We start from the raw sequence: 21,060 nt of genomic DNA, 5'->3' as shown, positions 1-21,060 counted from the left end.
ACTTTTGTACCAGATATAATTGTCTATAATTTTGTTGTTGTTGACTTCAAAGAAATACAAAAATTACTCCTTTATAAAAGAAATAAAAAAATTACACTGTTTCTAGACAGATCATATGCAACATGAAATTGTGTTGTAAGCATAAGGATATAAAAGAATATCATGTAATTTCTCCTAATTTATGTTAAACTTACCCAGTGTTTGTGTTTTAAGTTCATAGACATGTGTGTGTTAAACCTGTTGGGTATTTTTGAATGGAGAAATACCAAAACCAAATAAAAATAACCACCACAGAGACGATGCTCTGTTTACTCTGTCCAGGATCTTTTGCAGAGAACCTCTTTAAACCAAAATTAACTCAGAACACAGTCCATTACACAGTCACAACACATTTCTATTGATTTAAAACAAAAGAACTGATACATATTTCATCCTCTGTGCAAAGAGGGATTCACAAAACAAACTCTGTTACTCTCACAGATTTTCCACTGCTGTGGATATTACATAAAACAACTCTCTGTTCTTCAATGGCTAAATCAAGACATTACATACCCATTTCTATATCGCACTGCTGTGTTTTTACGAAAGAAAATTGCACTCTCGTGCGTAGCCACCACACACAACACACAAAAAAAACTACCACATGTAGACCTCTTTTTTTACGACATATATAAAACAAGCATATAAAAAAAATGTATTAAAACGTCCCCATAACTATATTAAACATATGGGACGTATGCCCATCATCTCATTAAAGGCCGCCACCAAAACTACGTAAATGCATTAAAGACCACAACGTTTCCTCCACGGCGGTCAACGAGGAAAACGACAAAAAAAATTCATTTGACGTGGGCGGGGGTCGGCTGACGTCACTTCGGTGCCACGTGTTGCCACCCCATTCGTCGCGCCCGGTCGTTAACCTCCGCGCAGCTTCACGCCAATCCGAGCCACCAAACTCGATCCAACGCAATTCACTCGCCAAGGTCGCGCAAACAAAACTACCTTTAGCGTCCGGGGAGAGCAGTTTTCAGCGTCGTACAAAGGACGCGTGGCAGAGTGTGATTGTGTCGGAGCCTCAGCTACGGATACCGCCTTTGGTGAATGGCGGTGCGGGGAGACCGGGTGGTTTTCCAGAACCACCGCGCTGTTGAAATTAATAATTTAACACTCCCCTTTAATTTTAACAGTCGCGCGTTCAGTCATTCCCAAGAATTTTCTCAAAAATTCGAAACTCTTCTGAACCAGTGGCTTTGTCAAGATGTCTGCAACCTGTTCCTGGGTCCTGCAATGTTCTAGGACGATTTTGCCATTGTTCACTAATTCTCTGATGTAGTGAAACATTGTATCAATGTGTTTCGTTCTCTTATGAAACACTGAATTCTTTGACAAAGCAATAGCTGAGCTATTGTCACAAAAAACCACTGTCGCTTTTGCCTGCGCTTGGCCTAAGCTTCTCAACATCCTTCTCATCCATACTGCCTGACATGCTGCTGCTGTCGCTGCCACTTATTCTGCCTCTGCTGTAGATAATGCTACAATGGATTGCTTCTTAGAAGCCCATGAAATGGCTCCTGAACCCATATTAAAAACATAACCGGAAGTGCTCTTCCGATCATCTACACTTCCAGCCCAATCGCTATCTGTGTACCCAACCAAATCTGAATGTTCTGAGGTATGATATAGGATTCCAAAGATTTTGGTGCCTTTGACATACCTCAAAATTCTCTTTGTTGCCTGCCAATGTACCTCCTTTGGCCTCTCCATAAATCTGGAAATTAAACTAACAGCATACATTAAATCAGGCCTAGTTGCTGTTAAATACATAAGGCTGCCCACAATGCTTTTATACAAGCTAGGATCAAAATCCTTGCTGCTGTCCTCTCTGCTGAGCTTTAATCCCATCACTGTGGGAGTGATGGCTGCCTTGCATTCTTGCATGTTAAATCTGCCCAAAACTTGATTTACATATCTTGCTTGAGATATAAAAATTTCTTTTTCATTTTGATCTACTTCTATGCCTAAGAAGTATCTCAACAAACCCATGTCAGTCATTTTAAATTCATCCTTCATGACTGACTTAAAATTCTCAATAAGATAAACATCATTGCCTGTGAAAATAACATCATCAACATATAAGACAACAATTAAAATTTTACCATCCTTTTCCTTGATGTAGACTGTGGGTTCTCCTTCACATTTGTCAAATTCATTCTCCAATAGATATGAATCTATCCTGCTGTACCATGCTCTTGGCGCTTGCTTTAGCCCATAAAGAGCTTTCTTCAATTTGCACACTTTGTGCTCTTCACCTTTCTTCTCATATCCGAGAGGTTGTTCCACATAAACCTCTTCCATTAACACTCCATTTAGGAATACTGATTTCACATCCATTTGGTAGAATTTCCATTTGTTTTGAGCTGCTATGGACAGCACTGCTCTCACGGTTTCCATTCTTGCAACCGGGGCGAAAGTCTCCTCATAATCTCTCCCATACTGCTGCTTGTAGCCTTTGACAACCAGCCTTGCTTTATGCCTTTCAATCTTGCCTTCAGCATTGCTCTTGGTCTTGTAGACCCATTTCACACCAATGACTTCTTTGCCTTTTGGTAACTCAACCAAATCCCATGTTTTGTTTCTCTCTATGGCATTCATCTCTTCATCCATAGCTTCTATCCATTTCTTATCTTTAATAGCATCTTTGAAATGAATAGGATCATCAACATGACAAAACAAGGCAAATAAGGAATTCATTCCTTCTTCATAAATTTCACTTAGATTTCTAAACTTCTTACCTCTTTCATTTGGTGTGCAAGTGCTTGAAGATGCACTTGAATTTCCTCCTTGTGGTGTGCTTGGAGAAGCACTCTCATTGATCCTCAATGGTGTACCTTGTTGTTCTTGTGTTGGTGCTCCTGTTTGGGGATTCATTTCAGCCACTTCCTCTTCATTTTCATCATGAGGCAAACAGCTTTTAATGTTCACTGTTTTCTCTATGCTTCCATCCCAAGCTTCCTCTTCAATGAATTGAACATCCCTGCTAACAAAGAATTTCTTGGTAGATGGGATGTACAGCCTGTAGGCTTTGGATTCATCACTATATCCAACAAGGATACACTTCTCCCCTTTGCTGTCCAACTTCCTCTTTAGCTGATCTGGAATGTGTGCATAGGCCACACATCCAAAAACTCTCATGTGGGTGACTCCTTGCTTTCTCCCACTCCATGCCTCTTCTAGCACTTTGTTCATCACTGCTTTTGTAGGACACCTGTTCAAAATATACACTGCACAATTTACAGCTTCAACCCAATACTCATTTGGCAAATGCTTTGCCTTCAACATGCTCCTTGCCATCTTCATGATGGTTCTGTTCTTCCTTTCAGCAACTCCATTTTGTTGTGGGGTGTACCGAGTTGTGAACTGTTTATGTATTCCATTTTCTCTACAAAAATTTAGGAATTCATTTGAGATATACTCACCTCCTCTATCAGTTCTCAAAACTTTTATATGCAGCCCGCTTTGGTTCTCCACAAGTGCTTTGAAGTTTTGGAATTTCTCAAAGACTTCACTTTTGTTCTTGAGGAAATATATCCAAGTCTTTCTTGTAAAATCATCAATGAATGTCAAGAAATATAGGCTGCCTGCTAATGATGGAGCTTGCATCGGTCCACATAAATCTAAGTGGATGATCTCTAAGGGTGCCTTTGCCCTTGTACTTTTCCCTGATGGAAAACTCTCTCTATGTTGTTTGCCCAATATACAACCTTCACAAAGGCTGTCCGGCTTCTCTATCAATGGTAATCCCTTTACCATTCCTTTTCTGCTCAATAAGTTTAGACCTCCAAAATTTAGATGCCCGAATCTCAAGTGCCATAACCAATTTTCATCCTTTGGCACGCTTTGGAAGGCCTCTTGGGTGACTGCTGCCATTTCCTTCTTGTTCTTCAAGTCTGCCCTGATCCGGAGAGGGAACATCCTGTTCCTTGTCATCTTCACTTCAGCAATGCATCTTTTGCTGGGTGGTATATCCATGATGGTGCATACATCATTTTTAAAGAAAACATTGTACCCCTTATGGACAAGCTGTCCAATACTCAAGAGGTTACATCTCATTCCGGGGACATAGTAGACATCTGCTATGGTTTTCCTTTCTCCTTGTTTTGAAAATATTTTTACTTCTCCTTTTCCCATAACAGACACTTTACTATCAGTTCCTAGTGTGACCTCTGACTTCACATTTTTATCTAGGGCAGAAAAGAAGGCTATGTTCCCTGTCATATGGTTGCTGCAACCTGAGTCTAAAAACCATATGTCTTCACTATGTGTTTCAGCCATGTTACAAGCTAACAGGACATTTTCTTGACTGCTGTTTTCTCTTGTAACATTTGCATTTTGTCTGTTGTTCATATCATGTTATTTCTTTCTACAATCACTAGCATAATGTCCATACTTTTTGCAATAATAGCATTGAACATTAGATTTATCATACCTTTGTCCTTGAGCATGATACTGTTCTCTTTGTTGGCTGCTGCCTTGACCTTGGTTCTGATTTGGATTGCTGCCTCTTCCTTGTGCATTTGATGGGCTGTTCCTTCCACCTCTGTTCTGGCTTCTGCCTCTTCCTCTTCGGTTTCCTCTTCCTTGACCTCTTCCTCTTCCAAAGGACATCTGGGTTTTGAAGGCTTGCTCAAGAGATGAGTTTTCATTCCTACTCAACCTCTGCTCATGTGTTATCAGTGATGCATGTAGCTCATCAACTGAATAGTTTGAGAGATCCTTTGTCTCTTCAATGGTGGTGACTATGGCATCAAACTTTGAGGGTAAGACCCTCAATATTTTCTCCTTCTATCTTCAATGGTTTCTCCATGAGTTCTCATTTGTGTGATTACACTAATCACATGAGTGGAGAATGATTCAATGTTGTCTGACTCCTTCATGTTCAAGTTTTCAAAATCCTTTCTCAGCAATTGTAGTTTTGCTGTCTTCACTCTCTCCATGCCTTGATAGGCTGTCTTAAGGGTTTCCCATGCTTCATTAGATGTCTTAGCTGCTGCTAACCTTGGAAACACACTCTGGTCTACTGCTAGATACAACAACATACGGGCTTTTGAATCCTTCTTCCTATTGCTCTTCAGCAGATCTCTCTCTGCTGGAGTTAATCTATTAAACTCAGTTTCATCTGCTGGCTGTTCAAAACCTTCCTCAACTATTTCCCATAAGTCTTGGGAAGAAAACAAGGCTTTCATAGTTATTGACCAGTAGTCATAATTCTTCCCATTAAACTGTGGGAGCTGGGTATTAAACATACCCATACCAGTGCTTGTGCTAGCCATTCCTTGACTGTGTATTTTTTTTTTAAAACAACTAACTGTCTTCAGCAATAACAAAAGAAATGCTTTTGAAGAATACCTGAATCCTTCACTGTCTGAGTCTTCTAACTACCTGAGAAGTTTTGCTGCAGCAACAACCTTCTCCCTTCAGCTTCTTTAACTTCTTTAAAGAGCCTGAGCCTGCTCTGATACCACTGTTGGGTATTTTTGAATGGAGAAATACCAAAACCAAATAAAAATAACCACCACAGAGACGATGCTTTGTTTACTCTGTCCAGGATCTTTTGCAGAGAACCTCTTTAAACCAAAATTAACTCAGAACACAGTCCATTACACAGTCACAACACATTTCTATTGATTTAAAACAAAAGAACTGATACATATTTCATCCTCTGTGCAAAGAGGGATTCACAAAACAAACTCTGTTACTCTCACAGATTTTCCACTGCTGTGGATATTACATAAAACAACTCTCTGTTCTTCAATGGCTAAATCAAGACATTACATACCCATTTCTATATCGCACTGCTGTGCTTTTACGAAAGAAAATCGCACTCTCGTGCGTAGCCACCACACACAACACACAAAAAAAACTACCACATGTAGACCTCTTTTTTACGACATATATAAAACAAACATATAAAAAAAATGTATTAAAACATCCCCATAACTATATTAAACATATGGGACGTATGCCCATCATCTCATTAAAGGCCGCCACCAAAACTACGTAAATGCATTAAAGACCACAACGTTTCCTCCACGGCGGTCAACGAGGAAAACGACAAAAAAAATTCATTTGACGTGGGCGGGGGTCGGCTGACGTCACTTCGGTGCCACGTGTCGCCACCCCATTCGTCGCGCCCGGTCGTTAACCTCCGCGCAGCTTCACGCCGATCCGAGCCACCAAACTCGATCCAACGCAATTCGCTCGCCAAGGTCGCGCAAACAAAACTACCTTTAGCGTCCGGGGAGAGCAGTTTTCGGCGTCGTACAAAGGACGCGTGGCGGAGTGTGATTGTGTCGGAGCCTCAGCTACGGATACCGCCTTTGGTGAATGGTGGTGCGGGGAGACCGGGTGGTTTTCCAGAACCACCGCGCTGTTGAAATTAATAATTTAACAAAACCGAAGCTCTAATTACTCAATGTTTATGCTTTAAGGTCACCATCACTTGTGGTTTCAGTAAGTACTTAAGACTAATTAGCAAATTCGTGAAAATAAATATGAGCAGATAATAAAATTATATATTTTAAAATTATTTTCTATTTTAAATAGCCATTGTGAGTATATCACTGTATTCCAATTCTAAATGTAAATGAAAATAGAGTAAAAAAAAATCGTGAATGCTTGGGTTCTTGATTTTCATCCATTATATAAGAAGGATACATCTCATTTATTTTTTGATTTGCGACAATGCTTTGGTTAATAAATGATTTGCGACAATGCTTTGGTTCTTAATTTGGGTCTATAAGCACACTTCTCAGTTATTCTTTTTAATTGTGACAGTTCTTTTTTATTGCGACAGTGATGCAGTACAAACAACAGTAGAGCTGAACCGCCAGAACGACAAGGTGCTACTACTAGGTTTCAGGATATCCATGATATGCCTCATGTGTGAACTAGGTTAATTTCGTTTTGTTATTGCTTCAATCCAAGTTAATGTGCAAACTTTTATTCGGCTGCAGGTATGATTGTGCAACGCGAAATTGTTTGAGAATTGGTTTAAGAAATTTTAAAAATTAGGTTCAAAATATATATCTAAATTTTGGACAATGGGATATTAAATATTTAGATTAAGGTGAAATATTACAGCGAAAATGTTTAAGTATATAAATTTCAATTTCAAAACAAGGTGGAATTTTTTATTTTTTAATTTAATTAAAAATAAAAAATTTCTAAAGTTTGATTTGGATCTAATTTACAGGTAGTAATAAGACTTTAATTGTTGACTTATGGATATTTTATTCATAATTATGGTCATTTTATTCATAATTAGTTGAGATATATGGATTAAGTAATTGAACTAGTTCAGATTCTCTCTCACAAACACAGACTCTCTATGTCTTTCTCACAAACACACATGTTGTTAGTGGGCTTAAGAGTTAATATTACGTGTTGGCCTAAGAGTTAATGTTATGTGTTTTCTTGGCTCAGATCCAAAAAAGAATAGAGTGTGTACACTTTGTAGACTAAACAAACAATAGTTCCGGCAAATAATGAGATCTAATACATAAGTTAGTTTTTGGCTATGCCATGACTTTAAAATAATTGTTTGGCTATGCCATAACTTTAAAATTACACAATGATACACACAAACTTATTCACTATTACAAAATGTGTATATAAATTGACCCCTTTTCATCTAAGTAACATGAAATAACATATGGGCAAAGGTTGCTTTCCAAAATAAAGTTTGTATCAAATTTATTCATTCTTAATAATGAAATAAGAAAGTAACCTGACACAAGGTTATTTTGTCATTACATGTATTTTTATGAGGATACTTATGCTAATGGAGAAAATGTTTTTGAGGTCACTTGGGTTTAGGGGTTCCCTCCAAGAATAAGCAACTATAGTGACACTCCAATGCATTAATACAATGCCCAATCATAGTTTTAATCAAGTCTCCATCATAAGGGACTTGACCATAATCAATTAGTGGAATTTTTTCAACAAACCTTTGAAAGTACCATGGATGGACATAATTGATGAAAAAATAATATCACTGTTTAGTTAATTCTAATATGTTTCATACTTGTATATCAAGGTGTATTTGTCTCAAGAGGGAAATGAAATTGCAAATGTAAGAGAAACATTCCCCAAATGTGTATTTATTTGAAGGATAGTAAGGGAGCACTAACAAATTCATTTCTCTCTAAAGGGGCTACTTACATTTTTTTTTGTAGGTGGTATGATTTCCCTATCCACTTCTCACATCCACCCTATGTGGAGGATATAAAATATTAAAATCTCCTTACCTCTTGGCTCCATTCATTCCATCATCTTGATGGAGGTTATTTTGATCAACATTTACTCAAGCCTCATTTTTTCTTGTATTGATTATGTATGGTTAATGCTCATATTATCTAGTATGGGAAATCATGATAGTGTGGGGGTTAATTTGAGATCATGTGCAAGAGATATGAATAATAATCAAGTGATTTGGAATGAAACATTAGTCACATTGCGGATAAGAAGAAACACACATAAGAATTTGAGGTCTCTAGCATACTCTAGTATCAGAGTGCCTTCTCTAGAGCCCTTCCTTACCTCAAACAAATAAGAGAAATAATGTCTCAATGTTGTTGTTATTTTTAACTCAAAGAGGAAATGAAAATATTAAGGAATGTCTCAACCAATGCATGAAATGTAATGAGGAGGCCAAGGGCATAATTGCTTCATTGACTATGTAATGGGGTAGTGGAAGATAGTTATAGATCATAAGAACTCAAAGAAAAACAAAAGTAGATACTAAAATGTTGTGGAGATGGGGCAACATATCCTTGGGATAAGGAAGTAGGAAAAAGAGTCTTCTACAACATTCATCCTCTTAGAGGAAAGAAAATTGGAGATTTCAACTTCTTTTGATGTCGTCTTGAAATTGATTGTTATAATCTCCGAGCACATGCACCTACCTCTTACCCATTTCCCATTGGAAGGTTCAAGTGACTCCACCATTGTTACTCTAGCTAAAGATGCAACTTGCCTAGTAAAGTGAGAAGAAATAATCAAAAAACATATGGGAATATTGTTATTATTTACCATGATAAACATTAGATTTTAATTGTAGTTTATGTTTTGTCAATTACTCGTATTATTGAAACAATATATCAACACTTACACAAGAACAATTTTTGGCATATTTGCTTTCATTATTTAGTCTCTTTTGAGTCTGAAGATAACATGCACCAATTTTGAAATAACTAAATTGACCAAAATAAATTTTGGTAATATATTGAGAATTTGTAAAGTTTGTAATTATAATAATGCAAAAGACAACAATTTTTTTATTAGAGTGTTGAGACTACATAAGTACTAGTTGTCATTTTAAAAACATTTATCATACCATCGATATTTATAATGTGCTAATCTTGGAGAAGAGGATGAATTGTAGCCAAGGGTATTATATGGTATTATGTATGGGATTAAGGCAAGACATTACTAGGAAGCATATGACCCAACTAGAGGTACCCTCAACGATGACAAGGGATATAAGTTTTCTTGCAAATACTATCTAAGATGAAACCACCTTTTTCTTTGACAATAATACCTAGAAACACATTTGATTGGCCAAGATCTCATCTTCCTGAGATGTAATAATATACATTAACAACCCAAAACTTAGAAGCATATAGTAGGAGTGAAAATCTTACTCCTTATGAACCTCTAAGATATTATTTTAGATGGTGTGATTTTACTTAGAAAATAGCAACAATTTATTGGTGGATAACAACCAATGATGGCTCTCCTCATGCTTGAAAAAATAACAACTGAAAGTTAACAATCTTGTTACCAAGTAAAACCAACTTAACTCAATAAATGGTAACCATATTATCCTAATAAACCGATCATTATTACTAAAATAAATATCCAAAATATTAAGACACAAAATAATCCCCTAGTGCAGTTCAATTAGTGATCATGGTGTTATGAAATATTATGTAAACCATGTGATTCAATGTTCAAATCCCACGTGGGTCAAGCCAGCAAGAAAAATAAGGCATAAAATAAAAAAATATATTGTAAAATAAAAATTACCAAAGATATTGGTTTGTATGTTCAACTTAGTAATCATTTCAGTATCACAATTTAATAAAATTCATAGATGAAATATTATATTTACAAACAAGGCTACATATTACTAAGTCTACGTCATTAAATTGAACCATTTCAACATTTGAATACTGAGGTTGATGCTTTTTTTTTCTTACAAATATGCTCTAAAAAGTTGGTAGCATGCGAACAAACGATTTTGCGGCAACAAAGGTGAGAAAGTAAAACTTTGAGTTATAAAAGACAATGAAATGTCATTGGCACATGTATTTCTTGAGTTTACTGCATTTGATAGAAAGGGGAGAAAAAACTCAATGAGTATTGATGTTAGCTAAAATAAAGTTCCAATGTTGTATGAAAAAAGAGAAAGCCCATATATCTACCTCGGTTCACCTACCCAACTTTTCCTTGCATAATTGAAAACAATCAACATGTAACATAAGATTTATGGGTTGATAGTGTAATTTTTAGGCTTTATAAAACTAAAACTCTACATTGTATAACCAGTGCAGATCCAACAAGAATACATATTAATCCATTATAATGTAAGATTAAAGTATTAATGAGTTATATAATTAATACTATATGATATTAAGTATTTAGCATAAATTCAAAATGGTGTGTATATACACACATGTATGCATGTAGTTCTTACATATATAAATATACTAATATAAATATAGCTACATGTTAATAAAATGTAGAAACTTTTGTTTTCCCACCCCGGTTTTTAGTTTCTCCTTATTTCTGCCATATAGTTAAATGCCCTTTCCCATAACCATACATTTAACAAGCTGAAAAAAATAAATTTGCTGAAAACACAAATTCTGAAAATTTTACAGAATGCTGGAAATTGCAGAAATAAAAATAAGCAGTAATAAACAGCCATTAAAACACATTTAAACACTGAGATTTTTTGTCAATGTGACCTTGGAGAAACCCCCTACAACTCTTGGGGAAAACCAGTTTGAGAGCTCTTCTTTATTTCTGAAATTTGCCTTTTACAGTGAGAAATTTTCAGCAAAAAATCAGCAAGCAAATTTACAACTTATCTCTTTTCCCATGCTTCACAGCAAACTGGAAATTACAGCAAACAGGACAACAATAAATGTTGTACGGTCTCCTCGATTTTTGTGCCCACTTTCAGCATTAAATGTTGTTGTATGGCCCTCGTTTTGCGTGCAGAAAAAAACCAACAAACTGCTCCTCGATTTTTGTGCAAGCCTCTCCTCGAAAATCGTGCCAAAATCTGTCTTTCACTGTGTGCTGAATCAGCTGTACAAATCTGCTCAACTGCTGCCTTGGAATGTGTGCCAAGCTGTTGTCTCCTTCTCCTCCCTGCTCAGAAATCTCTCTTGCTCTCTTGCTCTCCTTCTCCCAATCTGCTCATGAAAGAATTGAATCGAATGTGATCTTTTCCTCATTTTCCTCCCTTAATATAACTCCAAATGACTTTTGAGTGACCCAAGTGACTTTTGGGTGATCTCTAAATCTAATGGCTGAAATAGATTTAGATCAATGGCTAAGATTAAATGCTCATTTAAATCTCACTTTTTATTTTTTAATTCACCCCACTTTAATAAAGACCCACTTAGTCATTTATTCAAAGTCACTTTTCCTTTCTAATTTTTCATTGACTTTATAAAAGTCACTTTAAAATTAGACTTAGTAACTTTATCACTTAAAGTTACTTTTAAATTAAATTTAACTTTATAAAATTATAAAGTCACTTTAGGAGAAAAATTAAATTCTTTTGGACACTTTTCCCTAGGCCAAAGATCAAAGCCAAAGGGAACCACCTGTTCTCCGGTACCAAATTTCAACACTCCCTCTTACCGAGGAAGGTGTTCCTCACCACACCCATCTTGTCTCTGAAGTAGACATGCTTGCCCCGTGGTAAGGCTTTGGTAAGGATATCTGCAACCTGCTCATCAGTGGAAATATACTCAAGCTTCACAACTCCCTTCTAAACATAGTCTCTGATGAAATGATATCTGATCCCGATATGCTTTGACCTGTCATGAAATACTGGATTCTCCGTGAGTTTAATGCAACTCTGATTATCACAGTAAATCACTGAAGGTCTCAACGGCTGACCAAACAAGCCAAACAACATCTTGCGAAGCCAGATAGCCTCACAACTAGCTAGATTGGCTGCCATATACTCTGCTTCCGCTGAACTCAGTGCTACTGACTGCTGCTTCCGGCTGAACCATGACACTACTGCTGAACCCAACCCAAAACAACACCCTGAAGTGCTCTTCTTATCAGAAGCACAACCTGCCCAATCAGAATCAGTGTATCCTGCAAATCTCACTCCATCTCCCTGCCTGTAGTTCAGACCATAATCCACTGTCCCCTACAAGTATCACAAAATGTGTTTTGCAGCCATCCAGTGAACCTTCCTAGGCTCACACATAAACTAACTCATCGTGTTGACTGAAAAACAGATATCTGGTCTAGTGTTGACCAAATACGTCAAGGAATCAATCAGATGCCTGTACAATGTGGGATCCACCAACTCGGAATCTGAAGCATGAAGCTTCTTCTAGTTGGTGATCATTGGTGTCGACATGGGTCTACAATCCTCCATGTGGAATCTGCTAAGGATGTCCACAATATAATTCCCCTGCCCCAGGAAGAAATGCCCCTCCTCCTGCTACACCTCCAAACCCAAAAAGTAATGCATCAAGCCGATGTCCTTCATCTCAAACTCCGTCGCAAGATCTCTCTTGCAGTGCTCTATGAGTCTCTCTGCACCTGTAATGATCAAGTCATCCACATACAGCACTAGAATGAGAGGCTCCTCACCAATCACAATAAAGTAAAGGTTCAGATCTGCCTCACTCTTTGTGAAACCCATCCCCTGCAAATATGTATCTATCCTAGAGTACCAAGCTCTGGGAGCTTGCTTCAGGCCATAAAGGGCCTTCTTCAGTCTGCACACAAGGGACACCTTCCCATGCACCTCAAAGCCCTGTGGCTACTCAATGTACACCTCCTCCTGTATGAAGCCATTGAGAAATGCGGTCTTCACATCCATCTGGTAGATCTTCCAACCCATCTCTGCTGTTATCGATATAATGGAGCGGATCGAAGTATATCGAGCCACGGGAGCGAAGGTCTCCTCATAATCAACTCCCTCTACCTGGGAGAACCCTCTAGCCACAAACCTCGCTTTGAATTTCTCAATGCTGCCATCTGCAGCATGCTTTACCTTGTAAAGACATCTGGAAGTAACCACGGATTTGCCCTCAGGCCTCGGCACCACCTCCCAAACATCATTCTTCATAATAGAAGAATACTCCTCCTGCATGGCCTCTCTCCAGACCTGCTGGCTAGCTACCTCCTCATAGCTAGAAGGCTCAGAGTCAAGGATGCTGGTAACCATCGCCATATAGCTACAAAACCTCTCAGGCGGTCTACTCTCTCTGACCGGCCTCTACGGCTCAGCAACAGATGTGCAATCTCTCAAGGTGTCCTGAATCCACTTGGGCTTTCTCTTCCCTGAGCATGCTTCTCCCATAGGAGAATGAAACTCCTCCTCCTCATCACCATCAGTAACCTGAACTCCTGATTGTCTGTCTGCTGTCCTCCTGCCTGCACCTGAACCTGTAGAAGCTGAGGCACCGTGTGAACTATCCATCAATGGACTCCCTAGTGAACTGCTCTGCATGCTGCCCGGAGCACCACCCCTCTGGCTCGGCGAGCCACTGCTCACTGACCGACCTGACATCCTCATAGATGTACCTCCGGATCCTCCTGATCCCTGCCCACTGGATCCCTGCAACTGACTCAACTGCTGCTGAGGGTCTAGCTGATCCAGATATTCTAACTCTCATGACCTCCTAAAGGCCCTGTCCTCCTCGAACTTCACATCCCGTCTGACAACAACTCTCCTCTGTGCAGGAATGTAAATCTGAAAGGCCATTGAGGTCTCACTGTAGCCCACAAAGATACCCTTCTCTGCGATGGGCTCTAGTTTGGTCCTCTTCTCCTTGGGTATATAGGAGTATGTGATGCATCCAAAGATATGAAGATGACCAATATCAGGCTTCTTCCCAGAGAAAGCCTCCTCCGGAGTCATGTGCCCCAAGGCACGATGCGGACTCCTGTTCTGCAAGTAAACAGCTGTGTTGCAGGCCTCTGCCCACAAGAACAATGGCAACCCCTGATCATGTAACATGGCTTTGGCAACCCCTATGATGGATCTGTTCTTCCTCTCCACAACCTCGTTCTGCTGGGGGTTGTAAGGAACAATGAACTCCCTCCTAATGCCTGCCTCCGCACAATAGTAAACAAACTCTCCAAGGGTGTACTCTCCTCCATTGTCCGACCTCAAGGACTTGATCTTTCGACCTGTCTGAGCCTCCACAAGAGCTCTGAACTCTTGAAATCGCTTGAAGACCTCACTCTTCGTGTTCAAAAAATAAATCCAGGTCCTCCTGGAGTGATCATCAATGAATAAAACATAGTACTCATATCCACTCAAGGAAGCATGAGACATCCGACCGCTCACATCGGAATGAATCAAATCAAGTATCCCCGTCACTCTGCTGTCACTGCTGGGAAAAGGGGATTTGGCAAATTTGCCCATCGCACAACCTCTGCAAGTATCAAAGTGATCGATACTAAAATCTGGCACACCTGTAGTGATCTCCCGCAATGTCCTCAAGGCTCCATGATACATATGTCCCATCCTGCGGTGCCAAATCTCACACAGCTCAGAACTGCTAGCTCTGCTGTCGGTACTACTGCTCAATGCCAAAAGGGGCTGGAATGCAAACTTGTACACCTTTGCATGGTGTACACCTATCACTCTAGCTGAATCAGCTAGAGTTCCCCTGGGATACATCAACACCTGTCCTCCCCTGAACAGTACCTCATATCCTCTGTCCTCCAAAACTGAGACGGATATGAGGTTCTTCCTCATCCCTGGCACATAAAGAACCTCTGACACCTTCAAGGGAGGTTTGGACTCCCTCTGAAATGTCACTGTCCCCACCCCGACTGCTCTAACAACTCTGTCATCACCGAGTACTACCTCAATATCAGTGCCACTCTCTGAAAGCTCTGAGAAGTACTCATGGACTCCTGTCATATGACGTGAAGCCCCACTGTCCACATACCAGATACCTGAAGATGCTCCGATAATCGAGGGAAAAGCATGCTCCCTCTGAACCTGTGTGGCAGGTGATCCTGCACTAGAGGACTCACACGTAGTGAATGCAAACTCTCGGTCAAAACGACCAACAAAGTCCTCAATTTCTATTGAAGTTGCCACGTGCTGGTTCTTCCCCTTCTTCTTCCTCTTCTCTGGACACACAACTGCATAGTGTCCCATCTTTTGACAATTCCAACACTTCACCTTGGAATAGTCCTTCTATGTGTTCCCATGTTTACCTTTGCCTTTGCCTTTGCCCCCACCACTGCTTGTGGAAGCCTGCTTCTTCCCTTTCCTTTCTTGCCTCCCGCCACCAGTGCTACATCCTCATCCTGCTCAACTGGCTTGGCTGCCCCAAGTTGACATTTCCTGATCTTTGTCTGAATGCAATCATCCCAAAACCTCTCCCATGTGCGAAGGATCTCATGTGCACAAACCCCATCAGCAAAGTTCAATCATGAACGGGGGAGGCCATTCACTGCAATCCGCACCAACTCAGTGGGTGGAATGGCCTCTCCAATCGCTGCCAACTCATCTCTCACATTAGTAATCTTTGTGAGATATCCAGCTGCACTATCATTACCCATCTTAATGTTCTTCAACTTCTCCTTCAGGACCATCTTCCGGTTCTCATTGGTACTCTGGTAGAGATTGGACAATGCTGTCCACATCTCATGGGCATTGCTCTTTCCTCTCACATGAGGAATGCAATGGTATTTGATTCTGTCTAAAATCAGCCTCTTACCCTTGTTGTTCTTTTTATTATAAGCTATCAACTGAGTAGCATCAGTAGGCACAACAACAGGTTTTTGTGTGGTATGCACCATGATATCCCAGACTTCTGCCTCCTCAAAGATACTCTGCATTCTCTCCTTCCAAACGCTGTAATCATCGAAGTGGACAACTGGAGCTCAAGAGAGTTTGACCCACTACAATATGGATTTTGTGCAGTGGTGTAATGATAAAAAAATATATAGAGAGTATACAGTTAAAAAAATAATAAGATATTATAAAGATAACAATGATAATAAAACGAAAACAACAAACCCATACGTGTTGTGAAAGAAGCTTAGGAAGGAAAGTATGTCAAGTTTGACAACCCCATTAATAAAAGGTATGATTCACCACTAGCAAAAGTATTAGAAGTTACCTTGCAATGGGGCTTTAGTATAGGTTTGAATATTTATATTAATGTTGGGAAGGAATAAACATAAGTTAAGCTATACTAGTTGAATGTAGCAGGTGAGCTGCCACCATTTTTAATATATACACCAAACATGCAATGACTCACATTCAAATTAATGTAACATGGAACCATTTATTATAGAAATACGATTTCAGTGAGTGCCATGACCAAGGTATGAATGCTAAACATACATGTTACACATATAATGTCTTTTAACAAGTTAATAAGAGAAATGTAACTTTTGTTTTTTTAATTATAAGTTATGTTCCTTTTAGTGATCTACTGATGATGCAATTTTGTATTTAAAACAAAGGGTTCTATTATAAGCATTTCTGATTTTTTTGCAACTTGTCAGAAGGGGATGTGACCAAAACATGCATTTTTTCATACATGTCACTTCGTGACAATTCATTACTCTTGCAAAAATCATAGATTGATACAATATATATATTTTTAACCCTATAGATTTAGGGTTAGGTACATGTAAAGATATTATTTATGCAACTTCATTTCATTGCTGTCAAGATTCATCTTATGAATGGGGTAGATGGAGACGTTGACAAACTCTTCAAGGCTAGTAGGACTATGTGTCATGTGATGGATTCTCTTGACTATATAATCCATGTATGTGAATGATTTGTAAGCAATAGGGCAATTGATTTTGGTTGTAAACTAAGGAAGAGGCCTCACTATCATTTCCGGGTTCAAAATGCTACCATATGAAGATGATGATGCGTTTATGATTTCACACAAATTACATGTGTAAAAGTACCTTCTAATGAAACATCATATAAATTTGTGCAATGTTCTCAATAGCATCATGGAAGGTGGGTATATGAGCGGAGGTACAAAGAATGAGTATGCAATGATGCAGAGAACAAGTATGTGGATGTGGTTCTTATTTTGCATCTTCACATAATTAAACTATTTTTTCTAGAGTTTTTGTTTTCTTAAACCCAACATTATTGTAACATTCTAAGAAAATTTGGTGTTGTACGTGAAGTTATTGTCTAGTTAATTACTTTGTCTCACGTGAATTAACAACCTATGTGCAAATCAAATTGTTAAAATAGCAAGAAAATATAGAAAGGTTACTTTAGAATGATGCTAGGAAGGCCAATGATGTCGATTATGTTTTCTTAAATCATGCCTTACATCTCCTAGATCTAATTATTTGAACTTGTTTTTCCATTCATTTGTTGTTTGGAGCTCAAATCTTTAACATGCAGAGAATAATACGCAACATTGTCATCTCCAAAGAACATCCTTGTCCTCTCGCATAAAATTAGGACATGCTAATATTAAAATACATTAGAATACACAACATTTTCAATTACAAAGAACACCCTTGTCCCATCACATAAATTGTCATTATTGTTGGGGACTATTGTATGCTTGCTTGATAAATTTATTTGTTCTAATGGTTCATCTCGGATTAAAATTTAAAATTTTTATACGGTGCAAGGAATTGTTACTTGTGAGGAATGTGAAGATCTAGAGGAAGACATATTGTTCTTTCCATGCACCACGACACTCCACACAATGTTTTAAATGGTGATTTGTTCATCACCCCGCCCCCACCCCTATCTTTCATCTTCTTATGCACCACCAAAATCCACACAATGTTTTAAATGGTGATTTGTTCATCACCCCTTCCCCCCACCCCTTCATTTCTTCCTTCATACCACCACACTCAGCAAAATTATGGAGATTTGTTCAATTGTCCATGCCCCTTGCCTCCCTTACATAACATACCTAGAACCCTGTCAGTTTCAATGGGCAAAAACATAGTGTTACTGTTAGAGCACTCGACAATGGAATGGCCATTCACAAAAATAACCTTTTTAATATTAAAATTATTTGTCAAGAATTGACAAATATAGAAATAAAATATCCTCTAGTAGGGGCATTATGTCACATCAAGGCTCTTTTAGCCAATGAAAAATTAGAAATAAGATTTCCAAAAATTAGGAAATTATTTTTCGATTTCTGCAAAAATAGCTATATTAACATTTTCTCGAAATTTGAGTTAAAATTGCAAAAAATGAGCAATATAATGAAGATTTGACACACTTTCACCACAAAACAAGTGTTATAGTCCCCTATGACGCAAAGGCTAATAAATATTAAATTCAAAGAGAAAACATAATAAGATCCAAATTAGTAAAAAAAACAAATAAAAGTGCAAAAGTCACACAATAATTATGTCATATTGATGTATCATTTGTCTGTACCATTAATAAAAAAACAAAATTGAAAAATTTATAAAATTCTGTATTTTAGATGTTAAAAATTTATACATTTCATTTAATTAAAATATAATAAAATTAAAAATACTCATTTATTATTTTTTTATGTAAATAAATTGATAAGTTGAGTGGTTTGTACTCACATGACATGAGGTTAAATTATACATTTCATTTGTCATTTAATTAAAATATAATAAAATTAAAGTTACTCATTTATTATTATTATTATTTTATGTAAATTAATTGATAGGTTGAGTGGTTTGTAGTCACATGACACATAAATGGAATAAGGGGACTTCAATCTTAAACCACATAATTCACAGAGTCTTATTATCTTGCCAAAATATTATCTATAATTTCATTTAATTTTGTTCTCAATTAATACATAAATCAATTAATTCTAATTTTAATTTTTTAATACATATTAGTTAAATGGTTCAAAGGACCAAAAAAAAAACCTATTGATTCAAAAACCCACGATCTTCCAAACCTATATTTTTTATAGCCGTAATCGTTAAATAAACCCTATATCATTTAATTAAAAAATTAAAAATTAAACTAGAGAATGCACGTTAACTCCAATCGAAGAAAAACACCCTGAAAAAGCTCCCGATCACCCATCGCTCTCCATTGATGCCATGTAATCAACTGTTTTTCATTTTAAACTATAAGCTTATATACGTTAGATGAATCGTAAAAATAAAATATTTAACTAGTAACCTTTTAAATAATATAAAATATAATGTTTTTTCTGTTTTGGTTTTCCTTTAGATGTTATACAGAGTTAAGATAAAAATATATCATGTTAATGATGCCTGTGAATATTATTAAAATTAATAGGGATTTATTGAATTTAAAAAAGAAATATTCACTTTGTTTTAAAATTTATTTATATAACTAAAAGGAAAAAACAATTTTAAATATGTAGTATAACAAATATTTTTATAAATATATTAGGAAGGTTTCGACTATAGCAAAGATTTTAAAATGGAAATTTAATGTGAATGTTTGCAGTGCATCTTAATAAAAGGTAGTTTTATATTTAAATCAAGTAGTATGACAACGATAACAAATACTTTTGATGCATGACATAATATGATTTGTCCACGACTTTTTCATTAGGAAGTGTATGGAAATTTGTTTTCTATTTTAATAATTTTCATATATTAGTTAAAATAAAGAGATAGTGTTCATTTATAAATTACAATTTAATTATTATTATTATTATTTTTATTTGATAAGAATTTTTTCTTTAAGTTTAGATATAATAATTTGTTTTAATACTATTCTATTATAGAAAGTCAACTCTTGGTGAATATCTTAATGATTTAGCTAAGATTTGACACCTTTATGTCAATTTTGGATCAATCACTATTGATTTTTCTTTTTCGTATCGAAGGAAATTGACCTTTATTGAGAGGGAATTTTGTGGGGAACAAGAAAGACTCCCCTCATTTTCGTAAAGGCTATACTCTTATTTTTATAGTGGGAAGATTATTCTATATGTCTTTTGATGAATCCAATGGGTGAATGGTAAATAGCAGACCCAAACAAGTTTTCAAAGAAAAACTCTTTTGCACTAGAATTAATCATTAAGCACTCAATAAATGGATATGAAAATATAGTTTTTTTTTTAATGTAATAGGGTTTGTCTTTAACAAATATTCCTTCCCCCTTCAAAATAATGTGAATCCAAAACCAACTATAACTTTGCAATATTGAAAAAAGAACATGGATAGGTCTTCAAAGAACTTTAAAGGAAATCATACATTAGAATCAAATGAGTTTCTAAAGATTCAATTGCACAAAAATCCAATGATACATCACCATATAGAATAATGTTTGCAACACGAAACTTAAATAGTTCTTTATGGGAAAAATTAACAATAATATCCCAATGTGACAAGTTTAACATTGTCTAAAAAAATTGAAACAAACTTTCACATGAAAAATATATTAACCATAATTAAACTACATTTTCTTCATTTCAAGCACAGATCTTCTCTCCTTGGAATAGAAATAAAACATGAAATGTGCAATAGCCATGGATAATTACTTATAATTTTTTCATTGGTTAGGAAATCTAATAGGCCTAATGATATGAATTGTTGATGTAAATATTTATTTCAATTAATGGAAGAAGAAATTATTTTAGATGTATTAACATTCCTGGAAATGTGTTAAAGACTGTTATGTGAGGTTTAACTACTATATGTCACAAAACAATTTAACTACTATGTGTCACAATAAATATTTATTTTAATTAATGGAAGAAGAAATTATTTTGGATGTGTTAACATTGCTAGAAATGTGTTAAAGACTCTCATGTGAGGTTTAACTACTATCTATCACAAAACAAT

Source organism: Pinus tabuliformis, chromosome 3_1 (genome assembly GCF_031772625.1).
Source record: "Pinus tabuliformis cultivar Carrire ecotype Pingquan chromosome 3_1, CPIR1, whole genome shotgun sequence".
Taxonomy (NCBI): domain Eukaryota; kingdom Viridiplantae; phylum Streptophyta; class Pinopsida; order Pinales; family Pinaceae; genus Pinus; species Pinus tabuliformis.
The sequence above is the reverse complement of the archived record's forward strand: the minus strand, read 5'-3'. Positions refer to the sequence as shown.